Source organism: Homarus americanus, unplaced genomic scaffold (assembly GCF_018991925.1).
Source record: "Homarus americanus isolate GMGI-L3 unplaced genomic scaffold, GMGI_Hamer_2.0 scaffold17016, whole genome shotgun sequence".
NCBI classification, from domain to species: domain Eukaryota; kingdom Metazoa; phylum Arthropoda; class Malacostraca; order Decapoda; family Nephropidae; genus Homarus; species Homarus americanus.
In genome coordinates, this window is record NW_024735036.1 from 149,115 (window position 1) to 162,684 (window position 13,570).

A 13,570-nucleotide genomic window follows, 5' to 3' on the forward strand; every position below is an offset into this window, starting at 1 on the left:
GCGACAACAGTTGCAGATATTAACTATGAGGCAACAGTCACTGAATGCCACATAGATCTGCGGCTCAACTAACTCAACACAGCTAGGGCAGCTACTTATGTATTAGGATATTTAATTTTAAAGTTATAAATTGGCGGCGAAAGTGTGGCTATTGGGGGAGGCTGGAGGCCAAGTTATAAAAAAAAATTGTAGTAGTAGTAACTGCTGTATGTTCTTAGTCTCGTCACCTGTACTGTACTGTGTTGTGTTCTTAGTCTCGTCACCTGTACTGTACTGTGTTCTTAGTCTCGTCACCTGTACTGTACTGTGTTGTGTTCTTAGTCTCGTCACCTGTACTGTACTGTGTTCTAAGTCTCGTCACCGGTACTGTACTCTGTTCTAAGTCTCGTCACCTGTAATGACTGTACTGTGTTCTTAGTTCGTCACCTGTATTGTACTGTGTTCTAGTCTCGTCACCTGTACTGTACTGTGTTGTGTTCTCAGTCTGTCACCTGCAATTGTACTGTACTGTGTTCTAAGTCCGTCACCTGTACTGTACTGTGTTCTAAGTCTCGTCAATGGCACTGCACCTGTACTGTGTTCTTAGTCTCGTCACCTGTACTGTACTGTGTTCTAAGTCTCGTCACCTGCACTGCACTGTACGTTCTAGTCTCGTCACCGGTACTGTACTCTGTTCTAAGTCTCGTCACCCGTACTGTACTGTGTTTCTAAGTCTCGTCACCGGTACTGTACTCTGTTCTTAAGTCTCGTCACCTGTACTGTACTGTGTTCTAGTCTCGTCACCGGTACTGTACTGCTGTTCTTAGTCTCGTCACCGGTACTGTCTGTTCTAGTCTCGTCACCCGTAATTGCATTGTACTGTGTTCTAAGTCTCGTCACCTGTACTTACTGTGTTCTAAGTCTCGTCACCGTACGTACTGTACAGGTTCTAAGTCCGCCACGTAATTGCATCGGTTCTAAGTCTCGTCACCTGTACTGTATTGTACTGTGTTCTTAGTCTCGTCACCGGTACTTCTGTTCTAAGTCTCGTCACCTGAGTACTGTACTGTGTTCTAAGTCTCCCGTACTGTACTCAGTTCTGCTGTCACCTGTACTGTACTGTGTTCTTAGTCCGTCACCGTACTGAGTTGTGTTCTCAGTCTCGTCAACCTGTACTGTACTGTACTGTGTTCTAAGTCTCGTCACCCGTACTATTGTGTTCTAATCGTCACGGTACCGTACTGCACTGTTCTTAGTCCGTCACCTGTACTGTACTGTGTTCTAAGTCCGTCACCGGTACTGTAATTGTATCAGGTTCTTAGTCCGTCACTTGCACTGTACTGTGTTCTAAGTCTCGTCACCGGTACTGTACTCTGTTCTAAGTCTCGTCACCTGTACTGTACTGTACTGTGTTCTTAGTCTCGTCACCTGTACTGTACTGTGTTCTTAGCTCTCGTCACCTGTACTGTACTGTATTGTGTTCTAAGTCCCGTCACCTGTACTGTACTGTGTTCAAGTCTCGTCACTGTATTGTGTCTTTAAGTCCTGTCACCTGTACTGTACTGTGTTCTAAGTCCGTCACCCGTACGTACTGTGTTCTGTCTCGTCACCGGTACTGTACTCTGTTCTAGTCTCTCGTCAATTGTACTGTACTGTGTTCTTAGTCTCGTCACCTGTAATGCACTGTGTTCTTAGTCTGTCACCTGTACTGTAACTGTGTTGTGTTCTCAGTCCGTCACCTGTAATTGTACTGTGTTGTGTTCTCAGTCTCGTCACCTGTACTGTACTGTACTGTGTTCTAAGTCTCGTCACCTGTATTGTACTGTGTTTCTAAGTCTCGTCACCGGTACTGTACTGTACTGTGTTCTTAGTCTCGTCACCTGTAATTGTACTGTGTTCTAAGTCTCGTCACCAGTACTGTACTTGTTCTAAGTCTCGTCACCTGTACTGTACGGTTTCTAAGTCTGTCACTGTACTGTAATTGCACTGTGTTCTTAGTCTCGTCACCTGTACTGTACTGTGTTCTAAGTCTCGTCACCTGTACTGTACTGTGTTCTAAGTCTCGTCACTCACCTGTACTGTAGTTCTAAGTCTCGTCACCTGTACTGTACTGTACTGTGTTCTTAGTCTCGTCACCTGTACTGTAATTGTGTTGTGTTGTGTTCTCAGTCTTCGTCACCTGTACTGTACTGTACTGTGTCTAAGTCTCGTCACCTGTACTGTACTGTGTTCTAGTCTCGTCACCTGTACTGTACTGTGTTGTGTTCTCAGTCTCGTCACCTGTACTTGCTGTACTTGTTCTAAGTCTCGTCACCTGTACTGTACTGTAGTTCTAAGTCTCGTCACCGGTACTGTAATGTACTGTACTGTTCTTAGTCCTTCTCCGTACTGTACTGTGTTCTAAGTCTCGTCACCGGTAACTGTACTGTGTTCTTAGTCTCGTCACCTGTACTGTACCAAAGTTCTAAGTCTCTGTCACCGGTACTGTAACTCTGTTCTAAGTCTCGTCACCTGTACTGTACTGTACTGTGTTCTTAGTCTCGTCACCTGTAATTGTACTGTGTCTCTATCCTGTCAACGGTACTGTACTCTGTCTCTAAGTCTCGTCACCTGTACTGTACTGTACTGGTTCTTAGTCTCGTCACCTGCAATTGCACTGTGTTCTTAGTCTCGTCACCTGTACTGTACTGTACTGTGTCTCTAGTCTCGTCACCGGCACTGTAATTGCACTGTGTTCTTAGTCCTGTCACCGTACTGTAATGTGTTCTAAGTCTCGTCACCTGTACTGAATTGCACTGTGTCTTAGTCCCGTCACCTGTACTGTAATTTCAGGTTCTAAGTCTCGTCACCTGCACTGTAATGTGTTCTAAGTCTCGTCACCTGTACTGTAACTGCACTGTGTTCTTAGTCTCGTCACCTGTACTGTACTGTGTCTCTAAGTCTCGTCACCTGTACTGCACTGTACTGTGTTCTAAGTCTCGTCACCTGTACTGTACTGGTTCTAAGTCCTGTCACCGGTACTGTACTGTACTGTGTCTTAGTCTCGTCACCTGTACTGTGTACTGTGTTCTAAGTCTCGTCACCTGTACTGTACTGTGTTCTGTCCTGTCACCTGTACTGTACTGTGTTCTAAGTCTCGTCACCACTGTACTGTACTGTGTTCTAAGTCTCGTCACCTGTACTGTACTGTACTGTGTTCTTAGTCCTCGTCACCTGTACTGTACTTGTTGTGTTCTCAGTCTCGTCACCTGTACTGTACTGTACTGTGTTCTAAGTCTCGTCACCGGTACTGTACTCTGTTCTAAGTCTCGTCACCTGTAATGTGACTGTGTTCTAAGTCTCGTCACCGGTACTGTATTGTACTGTGTCTTAGTCCCGTCACCTGTAATTGCATCAGGTTCTAAGTCTCGTCACCGGTACTGTAACTGTACTGTGTTCTGTCCTCACCTGTACTGTACTGTGTTCTAAGTCTCGTCACCGGTGTACTTGCTCCAAGTCTGTCACCGGTACCACTGTACTGTGTTCTTAGTCTCGTCACCTGTACTGTACTGTGTCTGTCTCGTCACCGGTACTGTACCTGTTCTAAGTCTCGTCACCTGAATTGCACTGTACTGTGTGTTCTTAGTCTCGTCACCTGTCTGTACTGTGTTCTAAGTCCTTGCCAATGCAACTGTAACTGTGTTCTAAGTCTCGTCACCTGTACCTGTTGTACTGTGTCTTAGTCCGTCACCTGTACTGTAATGTCTGAAGTCCCGTCACCGGTACTGTACTGTACTGTGTTCTAAGTCTCGTCACCGGTACTGTACTGTGTTCTAAGTCTCGTCACCGGTACTGTACTGTACTGTGTTCTTAGTCTCGTCACCTGTACTGTAATGTGTTCTAAGTCTTCGTCACCGGTACTGTACTGTACTGGTTCTAGTTCCGTCACCTGTACTGTAATGTGTTCTAAGTCTCGTCACCTGTACTGTACTGTACTGTGTTCTAGAGTCTCGTCACCTGTACTGTAATGTGTTCTAAGTCTCGTCACCTGTACTGTACTGTACTGTGTTCTTAGTCTCGTCACCTGTACTGTACTGTGTTCTAAGTCTCGTCACCTGTATATCTGTACTGTGTTCTAAGTCTCGTCACCTGTACTGTACTGTGTTCTAAGTCTCGTCAACAGTACTGTACTGTACTGTGTTCTTAGTCTCGTCACCTGTACTGTACTGTGTGTTCCAAGTCTCGTCACCTGTACTGTACTGTGTTCTAAGTCTCGTCACCTGTACTGTACTGTTCTAAACTCTCGTCATGCTGTACTGTACTGTGTTCTTAGTCTCGTCACCTGTACTGTACTGTGTTGTGTTCTCAGTCTCGTCACCTGTACTGTACTGTACTGTGTTCTTAGTCTCGTCACCTGTACTGTACTGTGTTCTAAATCTCGTCACCCTTACTGTACTCTGTTCTAAGTCTCGTCACCTGTACTGTACTGTACTGTGTTCTTAGTCTCGTCACCTGTACTGTACTGTGTTGTGTTCTCAGTCTCGTCACCTGTACGTACTGTACTGTGTTCTTAGTCTCGTCACCTGTACTGTACTGTGTTCTAAGTCTCGTCACCTGTACTCTGTACTGTACTGTGTTCTAAGTCTCGTCACCTGTACTGTACTGTACTGTTTCTTAGTCTCGTCACCTGCTTATGTGTTCGTCTCGTCACCTGTACTGTACTGTACTGTGTTCTAAGTCTCGTCACCAGTACTGTACTGTACTGTGTTCTTAGTCTCGTCACCTGTACTGCACTGTGTTCTAAGTCTCGTCACCTGTACTGTACTGTGTTCTAAATCTCGTCACCTGTACTGTACTGTACTGTGTTCTTAGTCTCGTCACCTGTACTGTACTGTGTTGTGTTCTCAGTCTCGTCACTGCTGTACTGTACTGTGTTCTTAGTCCTCCTGTACTGTACTGTGTTCTATCTCGTCCTGTACTGTACTCTGTTCCAAGTCTCGTCACCTGTACTGTACTGTACTGTGTTCTTAGTCTCATCCTGTACTGTACTGTGTTGTGTTCTCAGTCTCGTCACCTGCTGTACTGTACTGTGTTCTTAGTCTCGTCACCTGTACTGTACTGTGTTCTAAGTCTCGTCACTGTACTGTACTCTGTTCTAAATCTCGTCACCTGTACTGTACTGTACTGTGTTCTTAGTCTCGTCACCTGTACTGTACTGTGTTGTGTTCTTAACTGTCACCTGTACTGTACTATAATGTACTGTGTTCCAAGTCTCGTTACCTGTACTGTGTTGTGTTCTAAGTTCTCGTCACCTGTACTGTACTGTGTTCAAGTCTCGTCACCTGTACTGTACTGTACAGTGTTCTAGAATCTCGTCACCTGTACTGTACTGTACAGTGTTCTTAGTCTCGTCACCTGTACAGTGTTCGTCTCGTCACCTGCAGAGTGTTCGAATCTCGTCACCTGTACTGTGCTGCTCTGTTCTTAGTCTCGTCACCTCTACAGTGTTCCAAGTCTCGTCACCTGTACAGTGTTCTAAGTCTCGTCACCTGACAGTGCTCTGATCCGTCACCTGATACAGTGTTCTTAGTCTCGTCCTGTACAGTGCTCTAAGTCTCGTCACCTGTACAGTGTTCTAAGTCTCATACTGTACTGTACAGTGTTCTTAGTCTCGTCACCTGTACAGTGCTCTAAGTCTCGTCACCTGTACTGTACTGTGTTCTTAGTCTCGTCACCTGTACATGCTCTAAGTCTCGTCACCTGTGCTGTACAGTGTTCTTAGTCTCGTCACCTGTACAGTGTTCCCAAGTCTCGTCACCTGTACAGTGCTCTAAGTCTCGTCACCTGTACTGTACTGTGTTCTTAGTCTCGTCACCTGTACAGTGTTCTTAGTCTCGTCACCTGTACAGTGTTCTAAGTCTCGTCACCTGTACAGTGCTCTAAGTCTCGTCACCTGTACTGTACAGTGTTCTTATCCCGTCACCTGTACAGTGTTCTATCTCGTCACCTGTACAGTGCTCTAGTCTCGTCACCTGTACAGTGCTCTAAGTCTCGTCACCTGCACTGTACAGTGTTCTTAGTCTCGTCACCTGCAGTGTTCTAGTCTCGTCACCTGTACAGTGCTCTAAGTCTCGTCACCTGTACAGTGCTCTAAAATCTCGTCACCTGTACTGTACAGTGTTCTTAGTCTCGTCACCTGTACAGTGATCTAAGTCTCGTCACCTGTACAGTGCTCTAAGTATCACCTGTACAGTGTTCTAAGTCTCGTCACCTGTACAGTGCTCTAAGTCTCGTCACCTGTACAGTGCTCTAAGTCTCGTCACCTGTACTGTACAGTGTTCTAGTCTCGTCACCTGTACAGTGATCTAAGTCTCGTCACCTGTACAGTGCTCTAAGTCTCTCGTCCTGTACGTGTTCTAAGTCTCGTCACCTGTACAGTGATCTAAGTCTCGTCACCTGTACTGTACAGTGTTCTTAGTCTCGTCACCTGTACAGTGTTCTGTCTCGTCACCTGTACAGTGCTCTAAGTCTCGTCACCTGTACAGTGCTCTAAGTCTCGTCACCTGCTGCTGTACAGTGTTCTTAGTCTCGTCACCTGTACAGTGATCTAAGTCTCGTCACCTGTACAGTGATCTAAGTCTCGTCACTGTACTGTACAGTGTTCTTAGTCTCGTCACCTGTACAGTGATCTAAGTCTCGTCACCTGTACAGTGCTCTAAGTCTCGTCACCTGTACTGTACTGTGTTGTGTTCTTAGTCTCGTCACCTGTACTGTACTGTGTTGTGTTCTTAGTCTCGTCACCTGTACTGTGCTGTGCTGTGTGTATGTGGTCACAGATCCCTGGAGGATGATGGTAACAGGGGTAATACGAGACTAATACCTTAACTATACTGTACCAAGATATTTTATAAGACTACCTCACAAAAAATACTGGAAAAATTCAAACTGGAAAAGTAGACAGACGGATTTCATTTAAATTTTCCTAAAGTAGATTATTAGACACGTGTTGGATTTTATTAGGTTAGGTTAGGTTAGGTAGGTTAGGTTGGGTTGGTAGGTTAGGTTGGTTAGGTTAGGTTGGTTGGGTTATTCAAGGCAGGTTAATTTATAACTCACCTCTGCCATGGCTCAGTGTCGTCCCCATATTCTGTGAGTTTAAATCCAGAAGTTGATAGTTACGTTCTGTCATTTAAATCCTTTTAAATCATTGCTTCTCTTGTTTATTCATCAGTTTTTCCATATATCACTAAACACTGCAGTTATTTATGTCTATAATGTTTTAAAATGTTCACTCATAGTAATGTCTTTTAGAATTACAGATTAAAAAACACACAAAGAGTAAAAAACACGTCTACCTTCTTCCCTAACCCGAGGAGCACTGAGGTGGGATTATAAACTTTACATGACCGAGACCCAACTGCCGCCACACCGCCTTCGCTGATTGGTCATTGGTACCCTAGTTTCTAATTGGTCATTGTAAACTTTTCTGGTTTATGATTGGTCAATTTAATAAACAGTTTCTTTGAATTTCTTTCTTTATATAAAAACAAAACAAAAAAGTTATGCTATTTCCTTTCATAAATTACGTAAAATAATTAATAAAATACCCGTTAAATTGACCAAAATCAACTATGTTCCTCACTACCCTCAACGACATACTTCCCTCCACTACCCTCCCATTGCCTGCTTCCCTACACTACCCTCCACTACCCTCTACCACATATACTACCCTCCTACTACACATACTGCCCTCCACTACCCTCCCACACACATACTACCCTCCACTACCCTCCTACCACACACACTACCCTCACACCCTCCCACCACACACACCCTCCCTACCCTCCTACCACACATACCACCTCCACTACCCTCCTACCACACACCCCCTCCACTACCTCCTACCACATACACCCCTCCCACACCACCCACTACCCCCCACTACCCTCCTGCACACATACTACCCTCCACTACCCTCCTACTACACATACTACCTCCACTACCTCCTACCACACACTACCCCTCCACACCCTCCACTACCCTCCCACACACACCCCCCCCCTCACTCCCACACACATACTACCCTCCACACCCTCCCACTACCATTCCTACCACACATACTACCACCACTACCCTTCTACCACATACTACCTCCCTCATCCCTCCACACATACTACTCTCCACTACCACCACCACACATACCTCCTACCCTTCACACACATACCACCTCCACTACCCTACCATACTACCCTCCACTCCTCCACCACACCCTCCCCCCTCCACATATACCCTCCACTCACCACATACTACCCCCCACTACACCCTTCCTACTCTCCACCTCTACCTTCCTACCACACATACTACCCTCCACTACCCTTCTACCACACATACTACACCTCCACTACCTCCATTACCCTCCCTACCACACATACTACCTCCACTACCCTCCACTACACATACTACCCTCCACTACCCCCTACACACATACTACCCTCCACTACCTCTAACCTTCCTACCACACACACTCTCCCACCTCCTACCACATACACCTCCACCACCCCTCCTACCACACACACTACCTCCCTCCTACCCACACATACTACCCCTCCCTTCTATTACCTCCTACCACACATACCACCCTCCACCCACACACCACCCCTCCCACCCTCCCACCACACAACCACCTCCACACCTACTACCCTCCACCACATACACCCTCCACTACCCCTCCCACTACACATACTACCCTCCCTCCCTTCTACCCACATACTACCTCCACCACCTTCTACTTCCACCACACACCACCCTACACCCTCCACCACACATACTACCTCCACCACCTTCACCACACATACACCTCCACACCTTCTTACCTTCCTACCCACACATACTACCCTCCACCACCCCTCCCACCACACACACTACCCTCCACTACCTTCTGTTACCCTCCCACCACACACACTACCCTCCCTACACCTTCTTCCCTTCCCACCACACCCTCCACCCTCCCCACACATACACCCCCACTACCATCTCTCCCCCTCCTACCTACCCTCCACACCTCCCACACACATACCACCTCCACACCTTCTATTACCCCACCCACATACACCTCCACCCCTCCCACCCACACACCCCACCCTCCCACACAACTACCCTCCTACACACACATACTACCCTCCCACAACCTTACACATACCACCCTCCACTACCCTCCTACTACACATACTACCCTCACTACCCTTCTACCACACATACTACCCTCCACCACCTTCTATTTCCTTTCTACCACATACTACCCTCCACTACCTCCTACCACACATACTACCCTCCACCACCTTCAACCCTCCCACCACACATACTACTCTCCACTACCCTCCCACCCACACATACACCCCTCCCCCCTCCACACATACCACCCTCCTCCCTCCACCCACACATACTACCTCCCTTCTACCCTTCTACCTCACTACACTCCACCCTCCACCACACATCCACCCTCCACACCTTCACTACCCTCCACACACATACCCCCACCACCCTCCACCACACATATTACTCCTACCCTCCTACACACACACACCCCTCCACTACTTCTATACCTTTCTCCACCACACATACTACCCTCCCTCCCACCACACATACTACCTCCACCACACACTACCCTCCACTACCTCCTATTACCCTACCTCATACTACCCTCCTACCTTCTTACCCTCCTACCACACATACTACCCTCCACTACCTTCTATTACCCTTCTACCTCATACTACCCTCCACTACCCTATACCTCCCACCACACATACTACCCCTCTACTACCTCTACTACACTAGGGACTATATCTTGGCCGTGTGTGTGTGTGTGTGTGTGTTTGTGTGTGTGTTAACTGATTACAAGTTGTTTATTTTCCTTCAATGGCTGCGAATATTAGTAAATATGGGAAAATTTATTCCTTTATTTTATAGAAACTAAAACAAATTAACTTTATTCTTTATTATAAAAATCAAACAATAGTATAAAATAATGACTACCTGTAGAGATTCATTTTTTAGTTGCCCCTGAGGGGAGCTAGTTTATTGGGCACCCTCTTACATCCTGTGCAATGTGAAGCAAGAAGCGTTCTGGCGCCCATCTGGCAAGCATGCGGAGTTCATGCTTGCCTTTATAACTCATGCATTAAGGGCGTAAAAGCCTGAAAGGTCATGGGTTTTGGATTACATAAAGTCACAGAATGATGAGTGTGTGGGGAAAATTCGGTTCAATTTTTTCTGTTTATGGCAAAGTGTGGCAGATCCTAATAAAGTCAAGTGCCAGGCCTGTCACTAGGAGGAGGGATATCTGGTCAGGGAGGAAGAGGTGTTGGTAACGGCTGGGGACCTGTAGGAGGAGTCATAGGGCAAGTGAGGATGTAGTGACGGAGGGTGTGGTCAGGTGACCACAAAGTTTACAAACAGTGCGGCCAGGCTCAGGGTTGCCAATGTATTAGACGTGGCGAAGTACAGTGGGGGTGGAGGTGATATGTTGTGGTGGGACAGGTACAGTAGGGGTGGAGGGAGGCACATAGGCATTGACAATATTGAGGGACATACCTTTTAGTGTGATTGTGATGGCGTGTGCGTCGACATGCCAGTGGGTACGGGTAGCCAGGGATGGTGTCCTCAGCACAGACACAGTAGCGGGCGCGGCTTGCGGTGGGTGGAGGACAGGTTGAGGCACCACGTGTCGTGAAGATGAGGCAGGACTTCGCTCGAGGGCAGCAGGACACACCAGGGCAGGCCCGGTAGGCGCTACACCAGTAGTAGGCTGCCGGCGATGGAGTAGGCCGTGAGCAGGGAGCTCACAGGGGACCAACAGCGTGTCAAACCAGCAGAGGGTGACTGGGTGGCAACAGAAAGGGCAGGGAGTAGGTGGAGGGTGAGCTATGGAAGTGGCAGAGAGTTTTCAATACAGGTTGGTAAATTCTTGGAAGAGGATATGATCTGTGTCATGTCTCTGGGGGGTGTGGGGGGCACCAGTGAGCACAAGGCCTGACAGCCTCAGACTAGAGACGGGGAGGAGGCCCAGTATGTAGTTGAGTTAGGAGACGGCTGGGACTGCTGTGTTGCAGCCAGGTGAGGCCAGGCAGGGAGCAGGTGTTGTTGAAGAAGGCGTTTGCTGGAGACAGGGGACCAGAGGAGGCGGCCCTGTAGACTGTGGGGACATTGTGGTAGATGCAGCCTTCGGGCGGCTTTTCCTGGGACAGACGGGCGATTGGGTACTGCTGTGAGTCAGCATTGTGCCGGCTGCCACAGTTACAACACTGGGATCACTGCATAGCCCACACCACCCCTATTAAGGTGGTCTTTGATTTTTCTGGGCACAGGCGGCGGAGTTATCGTTACGTGAACAGAAGCGACATCTAGGACGATCACGTCGGCGGCAGGCAGTGAAGGTGTGACTGCAATGAGAACAGATAACACAAAAGCAGGCCCCAGGTGATAGGGTTCTGCATAAAAAGTAGACGGAGATTGGGTGGGCCTCCACAGTGGTTGGGCATTCCCTTCCCTTCCACCGACAATGACGCATGTGGGGTGTTCCCCGTGTGTTGATTGTATACTGAGTATACTAGAATTAAAGTAACGCACATCTTTGATGTCAGCGTATAGAGAATCGTTTCACTAGGATGTGGCAACATTCATCAGCTCCTACTGGGGGGGGACCAGGACAACCCCGTCCAAAGCCAACAGTACTAAGTGTTTCATAGACCTCAGGAGTCTGACATGATAAAGTTCTGGTTCTTACCTTTGAATTGAATATTTGAGACGGTGTTGTCTGCAGTACTTCATCATCAGTAAAAGCGTTCCTCTACGGTTTTCAGCGAGTCCTTGGGGGAAGTGCAGATTCAGCTTACTTGGCTGGATGGCGAGGGCAGGGTGATAGGGTCTGTGGCATTGGTGTTTCCACTCGGCTAGTGTTTCCCATAGAAACATACCGTCACTGTCATAATCACTGGGGTCTGACTCTTGAAGGGTGTTGGATCCAGTATGACCAGGCAGTTGGCGATGGCATCCGTATCAGAGATGTCTGGGACGTTTATGTCGACCCCCATGTTGGCAAAACTTGCCGTCTGAGACCTTTGGGACGATCGGAAGTCAAGAGCACCTATCTGGATTCATTATAGGAAGGTAACTCATTGGCTGACCTCTGACCTCTGACCATAAATCACCAGTTACTCTTGTTATCATTAGAAGTAAAATATCATCGTTTAAGATAGATCCTTCATAGTCTGAGAGACTCGTATCCTTCGGCTCTTTCCGTCAGGCTTCACTAACAAGGACACTCACGTCGGCTATGGCTATCAAACACCTCCCGGATATGTCTATCACTGGAATTTCTACACTTTGTCATGTCTTCTGCTTCTTTTTGTTTCTTCTGCTTCTTTAGGTTGAGGTTGCTCTATCTAATGTCCTCCCCTTCAGGATTTCTTCCGACAGTTCGTCCACCAAACTTGAACTTCTCGTCTCTGTGACCCAGGTTCTTCTGTAGGAGGCACATCAGGTCAGGAAAGAGAGTGTCACCTTCATTACTTGTTGATTTGATGTGTGACCTCCAGAACAACCAGCAGGTCCAGCAGTTTGCCGTTGTGGAGCCAGATCACAAAGCTGGTCAGGTCTTGTAAGAGTTTAAAGCGATGCACGTAAGCGATCTGCTAACGAATGACGGCATACATATACTAGCGTTGTGTAAAAGAGATGGCATGTGATCTCTCTATATCTATCTATCTACCTCTCTCTATCTATCTATCTATCTATCTATCTATCTATCTATCTATCTATCTATCTATCTTTCTATCTCAAAATCTTTCCTTACCTGATGGGGACAGGGCACTGAAGGGCATGAGCACAGTGCCAAACTTGTGGAGGTTCTGATTGAAGGTAGGGCCACTCATATGCCACAAAACATATTCCCAGTGCCGCTTGTTGGGCGTGACACTCTAGGGAGACAAGTTCTCGGCACCAGGAACTACGACTCAGGTCAGCTAATTAGAGTGTTCTTGTCCAGTTATTGGGTGCTGTAAATAAGGCAGGATTAGGTTAGGTTAGGTTAGGTTAGGTTAGGATTAAGTCCAAGAGTCTAAGGGGTCGTTGTTTAAATTTCTACATTGAGTGATTAATAGGTTATATTGGTTGGGTCTCAGGGTATTTGACTTTACTATTTGGAAAAAAGTAGATTCTTTCCAGACATATTTAGCATTTGGGATAATTAAGGCATCCGGATGACTTTTACAAGACATACCGTACAGCCAATTACAGACACAGACTAAGACTTTGACAATGACAACAAATACTTCTGTCTGTCACACGTGTCTGTATATACCCACCCGTCTCTCATAAACCCATCTGTCTGGCACACCTGTCTAGTCATATACCCACCCGTCTGTCATAAACCAACCTATCAGAAATCACACCTATCCTAGTCATATACCCACCTGTTTGTCACAACTGTCTAATCATATATCACACCACAGTCTGGCATAAACCCCACCCAGCCTTCTCTGGCACACCTGTCCTAGCCATACTTACCCACCCTGTCTGTCATAAACCAATCTGTCTATAACCCAATGCGTAACTA